General features: G+C 38.4%; 2 long non-coding RNA genes across 2 annotated transcripts; both read right to left on the reverse strand.

The window, feature by feature from the left end:
* Positions 1-5,438: 5,438 nt before the first annotated feature.
* LOC110905420 lies at positions 5,439-6,050 on the reverse strand. The gene is made up of 2 exons (XR_002573105.2): positions 5,706-6,050; positions 5,439-5,622 (listed from the first exon to the last, which is right to left on the reverse strand). It is a non-coding gene; the product is annotated as an uncharacterized LOC110905420 (long non-coding RNA).
* A 646-nt stretch (positions 6,051-6,696) lies between these two features.
* On the reverse strand, positions 6,697-9,419 carry LOC110908310. Its single transcript, XR_002574508.2, has 3 exons — positions 8,807-9,419; positions 7,048-8,158; positions 6,697-6,962 (listed from the first exon to the last, which is right to left on the reverse strand). It is a non-coding gene; the product is annotated as an uncharacterized LOC110908310 (long non-coding RNA).
* Positions 9,420-11,587: the final 2,168 nt, after the last annotated feature.

Raw genomic sequence — 11,587 nt, forward strand, 5'->3', positions numbered from 1 at the left:
GATTAAGGATTGATTAACATTCTTAATGGGAAAATCTTTGTCTGAGTAAATTTTATCATCACCAACTAGAGTGTACAGCAAGTTCACACTCTCCGGCTCTTCTGCAGATGAGGACTCAGTTGCAACAGTCTTAGCGGGTTGAACAGGGGGATCACATAGAATGTGATTCTCAAGAGGTATGTCCTCATTTTTGGCTACCGCATCAGACTTTGCTGGGACAGTATCGTCAGATTCATCATCAGACGAATCAGCATCCTCAATCACAACTGGAGGATCTTGATTCTGTTCAGCACTCACAAATGTATCTGCTGACACATCTGAATCTGAGGATACTTCCTTTTGGTATCCGAGTCCTGCAGCAAACTCCTTAACATCCAGAGGCACAGAAGGTTCAAAGAAAACCCTGTCCTCTTCATCAGGCATGGCATCATAATTATGTCTCACTGGTGGTGGACACTTCTTGTACCCTATGCATGTGACATCTCTCTTTTCCTTCTGAACATCAATGATGTGATCTAACACATAGCTAGAACTCAAATAACTGTCCAGCTTGAGTTGGATCGCATCACTTTCGGTTTTCACACAGGCCATCTCTTTTTGCATTGTTTCAAGACGAGAGATATACAAATTAATGTCCGTCTGTTTTCTTGAAACCATTTTTGTCAATTCAGTTTTATCTTTCTTTAATGTTTCAATCATTGACTTAAATCCTTTTTCATGGTTTTCATGAAACATGTTGGCTTCTGTGCATTTTGAGAGATCCACAGTCAATTTCTGATTGTGGAGAAAGGTCACATCATATTTTTCTTGCAAAGCGTCATGCTTACTTTGCAAGTCACTCAAATTCTCATTCACAGTAGTATGTTTGTCTTGCAAGTCAAACAAACTAGCTTGTAAAGCATCATGTTTGCCTTGCAACTCAGACATACTTTTCTCCATTTCAGCACATCTAGCATGCAACCTAGCACATTCATCACAATTAACAGCAGTGGGTTCATCGACACATACCTGACTTGATGAACCGTCGACATTAGCCATAAAGGCTGAATGGAGAGAAGACGAAGTATAAGCAGCTTGATCCACCAAAATAGATCTTCTTTGAGTTTCTGCTGCAGCTTCCTCCAAATGTTCATCAATATCTGCATCGATTGCTGCATTCGATGTCTCACCCACATAATCATCACCAGAATTGGATGATTCTTCATCAGCACTCCTGCTATAACCAGAAGAGTCTTCATCTTCAGACGATTCACCACCACTGGCAGAAGATTCTCTACCACTGGTGTGAACCAACTCTTTCACAATTTGAGCAAAACATGCTGTTTCATCAGGAGCATCAGCACCCAACTGGATTGACCAGTCACAACCTTCATCCACCTGAACTGCAAGTGCTCGGTTGGTTTGGTTATTTGCAGGCACCAATGAACGCTCAGTGTTTCTGTTCTGATTCTGCTGGTTGCCTCGGTTTCTGAAGGGATTTTGATTCCCGTGCTGTGCTGGCTTTGTACATTCCCTTTTAAAATGGCCCCGTTCACCACAGTTGAAGCACTTAACAGCCTGCTTATCGAACCCATACTTGGTGTCTCGCTTACTTTCCAAGCTGGTTCTGCCAGTACTTTCCATCCAATCCTTTGCTCTTCTCACAGCACTCGCAAAGGCCCACTTGATATCCATCAAGTCCATCTCTTCCTTATCAATCTGCCGGTAATCTTCTTGTGTCAGATTAATGTTTCCAATCTGACCCTCTATCAACCCACAGTACGCGCTCACTACAGTGTTAAGCAGCTCCATGTGTTCCTTAGCTACTTCTACACTGATTTTAGAAAAACTTGAAGTGTCAAGCTGTACTGGATTTGACTTTGATTGTTGACCTGCAGCAGATGATGTTCCTCCATAACACGCATATTGTGGTTGTTGAGCAGGAGGAGGAGGAGGTGGTTGTATTGGATTTCCATACAGATCTGTGGTTGGAGGCGGCTTTACAGGAACTTGCACTGGATTGCCATACATATCCGTGCTTGTGACAAACGCCGTTTGAAGTGGAGCATGTGAACCGGCTTTTGCAGATGAAGTAGTGGAGGTGCCATAATACATCTCTGGATTCTGTGGCACTGCAACTCTCTTTGCCTTCAACGTTTCTTCCTGATCCTTGTTCTCCAGAAGCTGCACGAAATCGTTGATATTTGTAGTTTTCAACGTTCCGTTGTACTTCAAGATTTCCAGGAAGTTATTCCATTGAGGAGGTAATGCATCGGCAAACTTCTTTACCACCTCTGTTGGAGTCGTTGTGACTTCAAAGTTGGTCAGCTCAGTAAGTAGGTGATAGAAACGGCTTGTCATATCTCCCAAGGACTCCTTATCCATACATGTGAAGCCATCGAATTCTTTCTTCAGTAGATCTCGTCGTAGTTGACGTGTGGCTTCATTACCTACTCCTCTTGTTTTCAATGCATCCCACAGCTTCTTCGTAGTCTTGAAACTGACGAACTGATGATAAATATCCTTGCTCAGTGCTTGAGTGAGAATAGCGTATGCTTTCTTTTCTAAGTCATACGTCTTCTTTTGATCATCAGGAAGATCGGCAAATGTAGCTGTCGAAGAAGCAGCAATCTCGATAGATTGATCGAATTCTGTAGTGAACCGCAACCATAACTCTGTATTTTGACCAAGAATGTATGTATGGAAACGATCAACCCATCCCGGATATTCATTAAGATGCATCAACTTTGGAGGCCTGTTTAAACTTCCGGTTTCACTTTCGCTTAGTAGAAGACTTTGAATACTCGGAGTTTGATTTGAAACAAACGCCCATTGACCAGCTGGAGTGGCATTTGTTTGTGAGGATGTAGATACCGGAGATTCGGCCCATGATGGAGATTGACTGGTATTCATGTATTTTCCACTGTCTGGAGCCGGACTTCCCCACCAACTCGGATTCATGATAGATAAGCAAAATAAATGCTAAGTAAGAATGATCCGAAAGATACACAGCCGAAGGATCCTGGTCGAAGGATCTGAAATCACAGAAACTTGTTAACAACAAACTGACCACAATCGAAAGATCAACTATTGTTCGAAGGATCAACAGTACTCGAAAGATTACTGTTGAATCTCGAACAATGATGTCGAAAGATTCAAGAACTCGAAGGATTCTCTTTTGAAAGATCCTTATCTTTCGAGTCAAATCCCTATCTTTCGGACACTTATCTTTCGAATAGCTAACTTCCGAAGGATCACACTTGTTCGAATGATCAACAGTGTTCGAAGGATCACTGTTGACTTTCGAGCACTGGCTTCGAAAGACTCAAAATCTCGAAAGATTCACACTTGAAAGATCCTTATCTTTCGAGATAAAACAACTATCTTTCGAAAAGATTCCCTGATCGAAAGATATGTTTCGAACTTCGAAGGACTACTCGAAAGATGTTTATCTATCGAGCTGTCACTGATCGAAGGATGGTCTTTCGATGTCGAAGGATATCTTTCGAAGTCGAAGGATATCTTTCGAAAGAGCACTGACACACTGACACAGATATGACGGGTTGGTGAAAAGGTGATTGGTTGGTAAGTCAACTTTCGGCAAAAGGGTATGGCAGGCTGACAACAATCTTACCAACCAAGATTTGAAATAAACTATGCCAAAAATGGATAATCTTATCTTCAAACCAGTCACCGGAAGTTTAACCGGAGCTTTCGCCGGAAAACACAAAGTTACTCAAAAACAAGTTTTCAAGTTACCCAACCCCACTTTAAACACTCCCGGTTAGTTTAGACACGTTTTTACACAAAGAAAATGCAAGAAACCAAGTAAAAACAGGTGCAAAAACCAAGTGTTTCAACACACCAAAACTTGTAAAAACCCGGTTTTAAACAAGGTAAAGAGCCAAGCTCTGATACCACTTGTAGGTCCCTGTTTCGCGGAGGATTACGAACCTAAACCTTGTTATACAAACCTACTAGCGAGTGCGGAATCCAAGCTAGCAAGCAAACCGAGTTAGTAGCAAGTAGAGAAACAAACACACAAGTTCACCGATTAACACAACTTGTATTAATGCAATGGGGGTTCGGTTACAAGCTCAATGTTTACAGAAATGTTCTATAAACTCTCAAAGTGTGTGTGTGAGTTCTGGACAGAATGCTCTCAAATCTTTCTATCTCTCGGATGTGCAAATGGCAGAACTGACTCACACATACACTGCATGGGTATATATATACCCAGCCCATGATGCCTGATCGAAGGATCCGAAGGTTCCGATAGATGGTCCGAAGGATCATCTATCGATCACAAGTTGTTCGAATGATCAGCATTGACCTCGAAGGATCATCCTTCGAGGTCTAATCAGTCGAACCATATCTTTCGTGCACCTCGAAGGATTAACACCATCCTTCGAGGAGCTATCCTTCGATCAGAACATCTTTCAACATACAATCTGTTGTCCAAGTCAAACCGGAGGATGGTTGACTTGGTCAACTTACAACACAAAACAGGACATCGTTACATACAGACCGAATACAGACAAAGTACAGACACAAGTGCACCAACAAAAGTAAGACCTTTAAAATACAAACTAGACGAGAAAAAACATAATATAGACTTTTTTTCAAAAAAGATAGTTCAAAACTTTTTTTATTATTTTTATAAGAAAAATGTTATTATTTATTTGTAAAGATGTTCAATAAAAACATAATCAAAATACTATTTGAAAAAGTGTCTTTAGAAACAATATATGAAAACTTTTAAAAAATATGATTTAAATAAAAATTTAAAAATAAATATTTAAAAAAATCGTATGTCATCTTTTTTTACACTTTTGAATTTGTTTTGTAACAAAGCGAATATTTTTTTAAATGATGATTTGTATAGAGGGTAAATATTACAAGTTTATGATTTTATGAAAAGAGAGTATAAAAAGTAATAAGAGGGATATATTTAGCATACCCCTTAAATATATTGTATTGTTCTGATATCAATTATTATTTCCGCATTTGCCTAGTTCTAACTATTTAAACAATACAATAAATTTGGACCTTGCATGTGATCTTTGAATGCATGATCATTCAGTCTATAATAAACGACGCACACTCTTCATCCATATTTCATGTTCTGGTTGTACTAGTAAAAAATAACTTTTTTAGTGATGTATTTTGTGCTTTATTTTATGTTTTAGCATAAAGCACCAATAAATATACCATCAAATAATGGAATTTGTTGGTGTTGTTCAACACCACCATTAAATCTCCAAACACATCACCAAAAAAATCAATATAGAACTCACACATGTCAAATAACAACAAATCTACATAGCACCAAAAAATAAATCTCGTAGCACCAAAAAATAAGACAAGAAAAAAATATAAATTTTTATTATTTTTGCAAAATTCCAGAATTTTTAGTAACATTTCCCAATATAATTCCAATTACACACCAATGCACATGCTCACCACAAAAGTTAACTAGTATTAAACAACCCAACAACCCGTTCAAGTATACGGAATTACAAAAGTATGAAACACAAACTAATGCTTACAAGATCAAAACATCTTTTTAATAAATCCCAACATTAAATCTACCACTAAATTCTCAATTTGAGATTCTTCAACATAGCCTTCTTCATTCCAAAGCTAAAAACAAATAAATACAAAAGTTAAATTTCAAATATATATAATTTAATGCAATAAGTTTATGAATATTTACGAAAACTCACTCGGTTAACTAAATCATGTTGTATAGAGTCGATAAACTCTTTCATATGTTTGATTACCATATGAAACCGTCACTTCCTCATGATTACAAACCTGGATCTAAGGCCTTTGACAGCTCAACAATCGAAGTCGAGAGCACTCAGTGGTGGGCATCCGATTCTAGAATCTAGTCATATTTAAACAATAGCCCTTTGTGTGAATCAAAAACTAACTCCAATAATATACAGCTGTCGATTAGTTTCTAGCATAGAAAAGAAAGGAAGTGTAGTAGGTTGTGCTTTATGGTCTTGCACCTAAAAAATGTCAACTTTCTACTTAAAAAGAAGAGTAAACTGCCATTTTGGTCCCTGTGGTTTGGTCACTTTTGCCACTTTAATCCAAAACTCAAACTTTTTGCGTCTGGGTCCCTGTGGTTTAAGTTTTATTGCCATTTTGGTCCAAAAATGAAATCAGGTCATATTTGTCTTATAAAATCCTGCTATTTTGTCATTTTCCGCAGGGGCAAAATGATTATTTCTTTTTTTATAAATAAATATCATATTTTATAAGACAAATATGACCTGATTTGCCCCTGAGGAAAATGACAAAATTGTAGTATTTTATAAGACAAGTATGACCTGATTTCATTTTTGGACCAAAATGGCAATAAAACTGAAACCACAGGGACCCAGATACAAAAGGTTTAAGTTTTAGACTAAAGTGGCAAAAGTGACCAAATCTCAGGGACCAAAATGGCAGTTTACTCTAAAAAGAAATTCAAGATTTGGCACAACGTACCATAGGAAATCTACGTTGTGTATACTACAATTTTGCTTTGTGTGTATATCTCTTTAAACTTTCATTACGGCAACCAATGGCAACATGACACAATGTTTGAAAATTGCTTTCTTTTTCAATCAACTAGTGGTAATCATCGCGCGCACTGCGGCGCAGAAGCGGCAAAGTTCATTATAGTGCCGGCACAATATTCACACACCATGACAAACAAAATAGTTAAAAACATAAAAACTTTTTTCTAAACAAACAAAAAGTTATATTATTCGCATGGGAAAGCAAAGCGCTAAACCCAAATCACCAAATATTACACATGTTTCCACCAGAGAATACACTCTACATACCAGCAAACTTATCGGCCAAAATTACACTTTAAACAATTTCCAATCCTCCCAGGTTAGAGCGACGGCCTTTGACCGGTTCCGGATCCATAAGTAGCCGAGAACCTTGACCTCTTCTATAACTTTTACCAGCAAAGGCGGCTTCTGATAAAAAAAACAATGTGTTTTAGGCTTTCTATAAACACTACACAGTAACCCAACAAATGGCATTAATGATTAATCATTTTACCTTTCTTCTTTGAGAACTGGAAAGACTTTGTGCATATCAAATAGGTCACCAACTTGGATGGCAGAAATTGTTGGAGCTTACACCATTTGTAAACAATTTGTCACACCTTTTGACTAAAGAAACATGATACGAACACGTGTTACACCGAGTCTCTATACTCGCCACATACCAGGCAAAGCACTGAACTATACCGCATATTTCTATTGGCAGGCGCATGGAAAAACCCCTTGCGTTATCGTGCCCAGAGCCAGTTGTCTTCACCCAGCCCAAACACAATTGCCTGCTTCAAAACATCCAGCTGTCTCAGCTCCTTTTCTTCCGACCAAGCATTAGGCGGTCTAGACGAGGCCCACATCCATTTGGACCCACTTGGTTCCATCTTAAGTCTTTTTGTTATGCTGCAATTCTTTTTTACTTTCTAAACTAAAGAACCCCGAGAATTTATAAGCTAGAGGTTCTTATTCGAACCAATAATCTATCCAGACTCGAATATCACGCCAATTCCCCATAACTCCGGTAATACTACGGCTCAAGCCAATACCTCTCTCCAATAAGTCACCCGATATCTTGAAGATCTAACTAATCTAACTACAAACTAAAAGAAGCCACTTGCAAGCCTATTATGTAAAAGACCAGGTGGTCGGCACCACTGTGATCATGATTCACGACGGAACCTTAAGACTCGTCGGAACTCATCACTGTTACCTCTGAACCGAACCCTCTGAATCTTCATGGAGCTCACCACTACAACCTCTAAACCGACACCACCAACAGTTTCTACATCCCGGACGGTTACCAGAGGCTCACCGTTCCGGATCTCTCTCTATCTTACTGTTCTCTCTCTTTCTCCTGTTTCTCTCTCATTTAGTTTCTCACTTTTGTAAATGGAGGATGAGAATGATGGTCTTCGATCTTGTTGGAGTTAATTACAGAAGTGATCACCGCCATTTCATCATCATCGGTTCTGGCCGAGCTGAACCGATGGGGGAAAATGAACCCCTACTTAAAATCATAGCTGCTGTTGCAGCTCTCCTTCTCGCCGGACCCGAAGAACTTCAAAACGACCACCGCCTACTTGCTTCTCTCTCTCTCTCTCACCTTTTACTTGCGGCTGTTTCAACAATGTACATTTTAGTATATTCAACATGAAATTAGAATCCATAAAAATCACAAAGCAATCCACTATGCAAAATCAATCAAGCATATAAAAAATTAGCAAAAGTTATTTCATAGTGAATCAATCAAATTCCTTGGATTACCAGTTAAGTCGAGATATCTTAATGCATCCAAAGCACGGAATACACAAACTAAACAAATATGGAACTGCCAGAACAACCGGTTAGCCCTTTTCTCTTGCACCTAGCCTCAACCTCACCTAAGCCGATGTGTGCTTCGCCTTGTACTGAGGGGCCTCTAGTCCTACTTCACAGTCTCAGACATCTACATGACATTTTTTAGCTTATCTGCTATCTACATGTAACTAAAACACAAGTTGAAATAAATTGGAGCTCAATTCAAGATCTCTTACTTGAACATCAGAATTAATATGCTTAAACCAAGCTCAATTCATGTGCAATTGAAACATACACGAGTTTAATTTACTATTTATAAGAAAAAACTTTCACACAAAAGACCACAATTCAATTTCTTACATTATACTATAAACTTAATTCAAAACAATCATATTACATCTTCTTCAACCAAAAACCAATACAAAGCACCATCTGAAAACAAAGGCAAACAAAAAAAAAAAACTCACCGGCCAAGACGAAGTCTGAATGTGCAGTGTGATGGCGAACAACAGAGACCTAGCGGCACCGGAACCTCACCGGAGGTTACCTACTCATCAGATCAACATGACTCGCCAGATAAAGGATCATGGGCAACCGGCCCAACCAAATAGTGAACATGCAAGAGAAAAGGGCTAACCAGAAATTGTCGGAACCTTCCGGAACCTAGCCGGTTGACCGCCGTCATTGTCATCAAATCTGGAGTGGTGAAGCAAGACGGGGTTTTTGAAGCAGATTCACCACATCGCCGTCATCATGGTTCACACCTGAACCCTAGGCTCGTCGGAAGTCGCCGTGTGGGGGCCGGTTGCCGGAGACTCACCGGCTCTGGGCTCGCTAAATCTTCCGCATATCTTTCTCTCTATGTTCTCTATCTCTAATACCTTTCTCCTGTTTCTCTTTCTTTTTGGCTGCGTATCTTTTGTGAGAAGGGCAGGTGAGGTGGAAGATGAGGAGCTGAAACATCAAAACACATGTAAATGGGTAAGACATGTATGACAGACACTGATACTAATAATTTTAATTTAATAATAATAAAAAATCACTGTTTATTCGCTTTCCTTTTTATCATATATAGATTATGAGTTAAATACTGATCATTATCAATGATGCCTTCGGTCAATTGTAATATAATGAAATGAAATATTTGAAATCTATTTTCCAAACAATATTAGTGATCTACGAGGATAGATAGGTTGCAATAGAGACTTTGACGGCAAAAAGAATTGTGGTCGGCTGAAATCTTGAATCGAAGCCGAGACTTTATTTCAAATGGAAAAACAAAAACGGTAGCCAGATAGGGCGGCGGCGACAGTGGCAGCACGCTGCTATGTCTAGGGTTTTTCACAAGTGGTGACGGTTAGGGTTTTGTGATTTGTGTGTGACGCGGCGGAAACGGTATAGAGCCTATGTTGGCTCCGATACCATGTAAGATTGTGAAAGACTGAATGCTTTATTTATTCAATAAGATTACATTATATATAGAATATATGAAACCCTAGAAACCTAAGGGTGGAGGGAGTGGTCACCATTTGGGGAGTGTTTAACTTATTTTCTAATCAATAATGTCATGTCATGTTAAGTCCCCACTTCACTCCTCATTTTGCACTCAATCACCAGCAATAGTCAAACACATGGAGAGTGGTAAACAATTTTAAAAAAATGTGATTGGTTGAAAGGGGTTGAGGCCCACCATTAACACTCTCTCTCCCAACTCTCTCCTCTTCCTCTTCCTCGATGAATACTCACCGATTACACCACCTCTCTCCTCTTCCCCGATCACCGAACAACCACCGGCACTCCTTCCCCACTCGGTAAACCCCACTCCTCGATCAAGTCCCCGCAACCACTCCCTCCACCCTAAATTAGCCCGTGGTCTCACACTAATAATATGGTCTAATAATATTATCTTTAATAACTATTTATGAGGTGGATAACATGTGCTTAATAATATTATCTTTAATAAAGGATTCCAGCCCAGCTGGTTGATGCATTGGAAATGATGGGGAAGGAATCAGATTCGACTCTTGATCCCACCCGAGTTTTCTACTACAGTGCATTTACTTCAGAGGGTCGGCTCTTGTGGAGGGTGCAACTCCTGTCATGTGGCAGGAGGCTTGAAATTTTCTCGGGGACAGCGTAACGCCCCTCTCGACCAGGCGTGGACCCGGTTCAGACAACATAGTCCTGTTAATGAGTGGTGGCGGACCTGCATCTTGCGGGTGTGAATTAGCCGTCTGTTGTGAATTTCACCTGTCAAAAAACGGTTAATAAATGCTAATTAAATTTAAATAACCCTTCATTAACATTTTCTTATCTTAATTTTTAAGATAGTCGTATGAAATTAAAAATTCTCTAATTTCAGTCATCAAAAGTTCAAAACCACCGCTCGCACCTTATCACACCACCCATCATTTACTCCCATCCATCATATAATCCAAAAGAAGCACATACAAGATTTAGATAGACATACTATATACAACTCTATAAGTCATACATTAAACATGCCCTAAAGAAATAAGCACATAGATAAACACTCACATATGTAAACAAACCAATGTCATTTATGAGTCCATCACCTTATTAGAGTGAATTACAATGTGTTTTAATATACTCTTTGAATTATCGATGAATTTCGGATCAATAACATATGTGACATATATAGGAGAGAAAATCAGTAGCCTCATTGTGGTGTTGTCATTTTTAGTTATCAAAATGATTAGAAGACAATGATTTATAATTAATAAATAAAAGAAGACAATGATTTATAACTTACAATTAATAAATAAATAACATCTTAAATAGCTAGTAATGATTACATTTGCCCTATGAATTTACAAAAATTTCATCTTTCATAAAACATTATTTCTTTTCTTTTCTTTTAACTCTTTTAATTTTTATCTTTTAGACTTTTAACCCTTTTCACTTTATACATAACCTCTATAGTTTTCATATTTTACAATTTTATCTCTATAGTTTTCATCTGTTACATATTTATCACAAACATTTTCTATTTTAACCTGTAACACCCCAACCCGGAAGGGCTGACGTGTCACAATAACGGTAACATAAACAAAAGTCATAATTCCATTTATTTATTTGATAAAGATACAACCACACGACTATTAAAACTAAGATTAATATACAAGCGGAGACATTCATCTTAATTAACTAACATCTTCAGATTTATTCCTAGGCTTTATTCTTCTCTCTTTTCCCCTCCCAAAGTAACCTGTGGACCTGTATATACA

This window comes from Helianthus annuus, chromosome 14 (genome assembly GCF_002127325.2).
Source record: "Helianthus annuus cultivar XRQ/B chromosome 14, HanXRQr2.0-SUNRISE, whole genome shotgun sequence".
Taxonomy (NCBI): domain Eukaryota; kingdom Viridiplantae; phylum Streptophyta; class Magnoliopsida; order Asterales; family Asteraceae; genus Helianthus; species Helianthus annuus.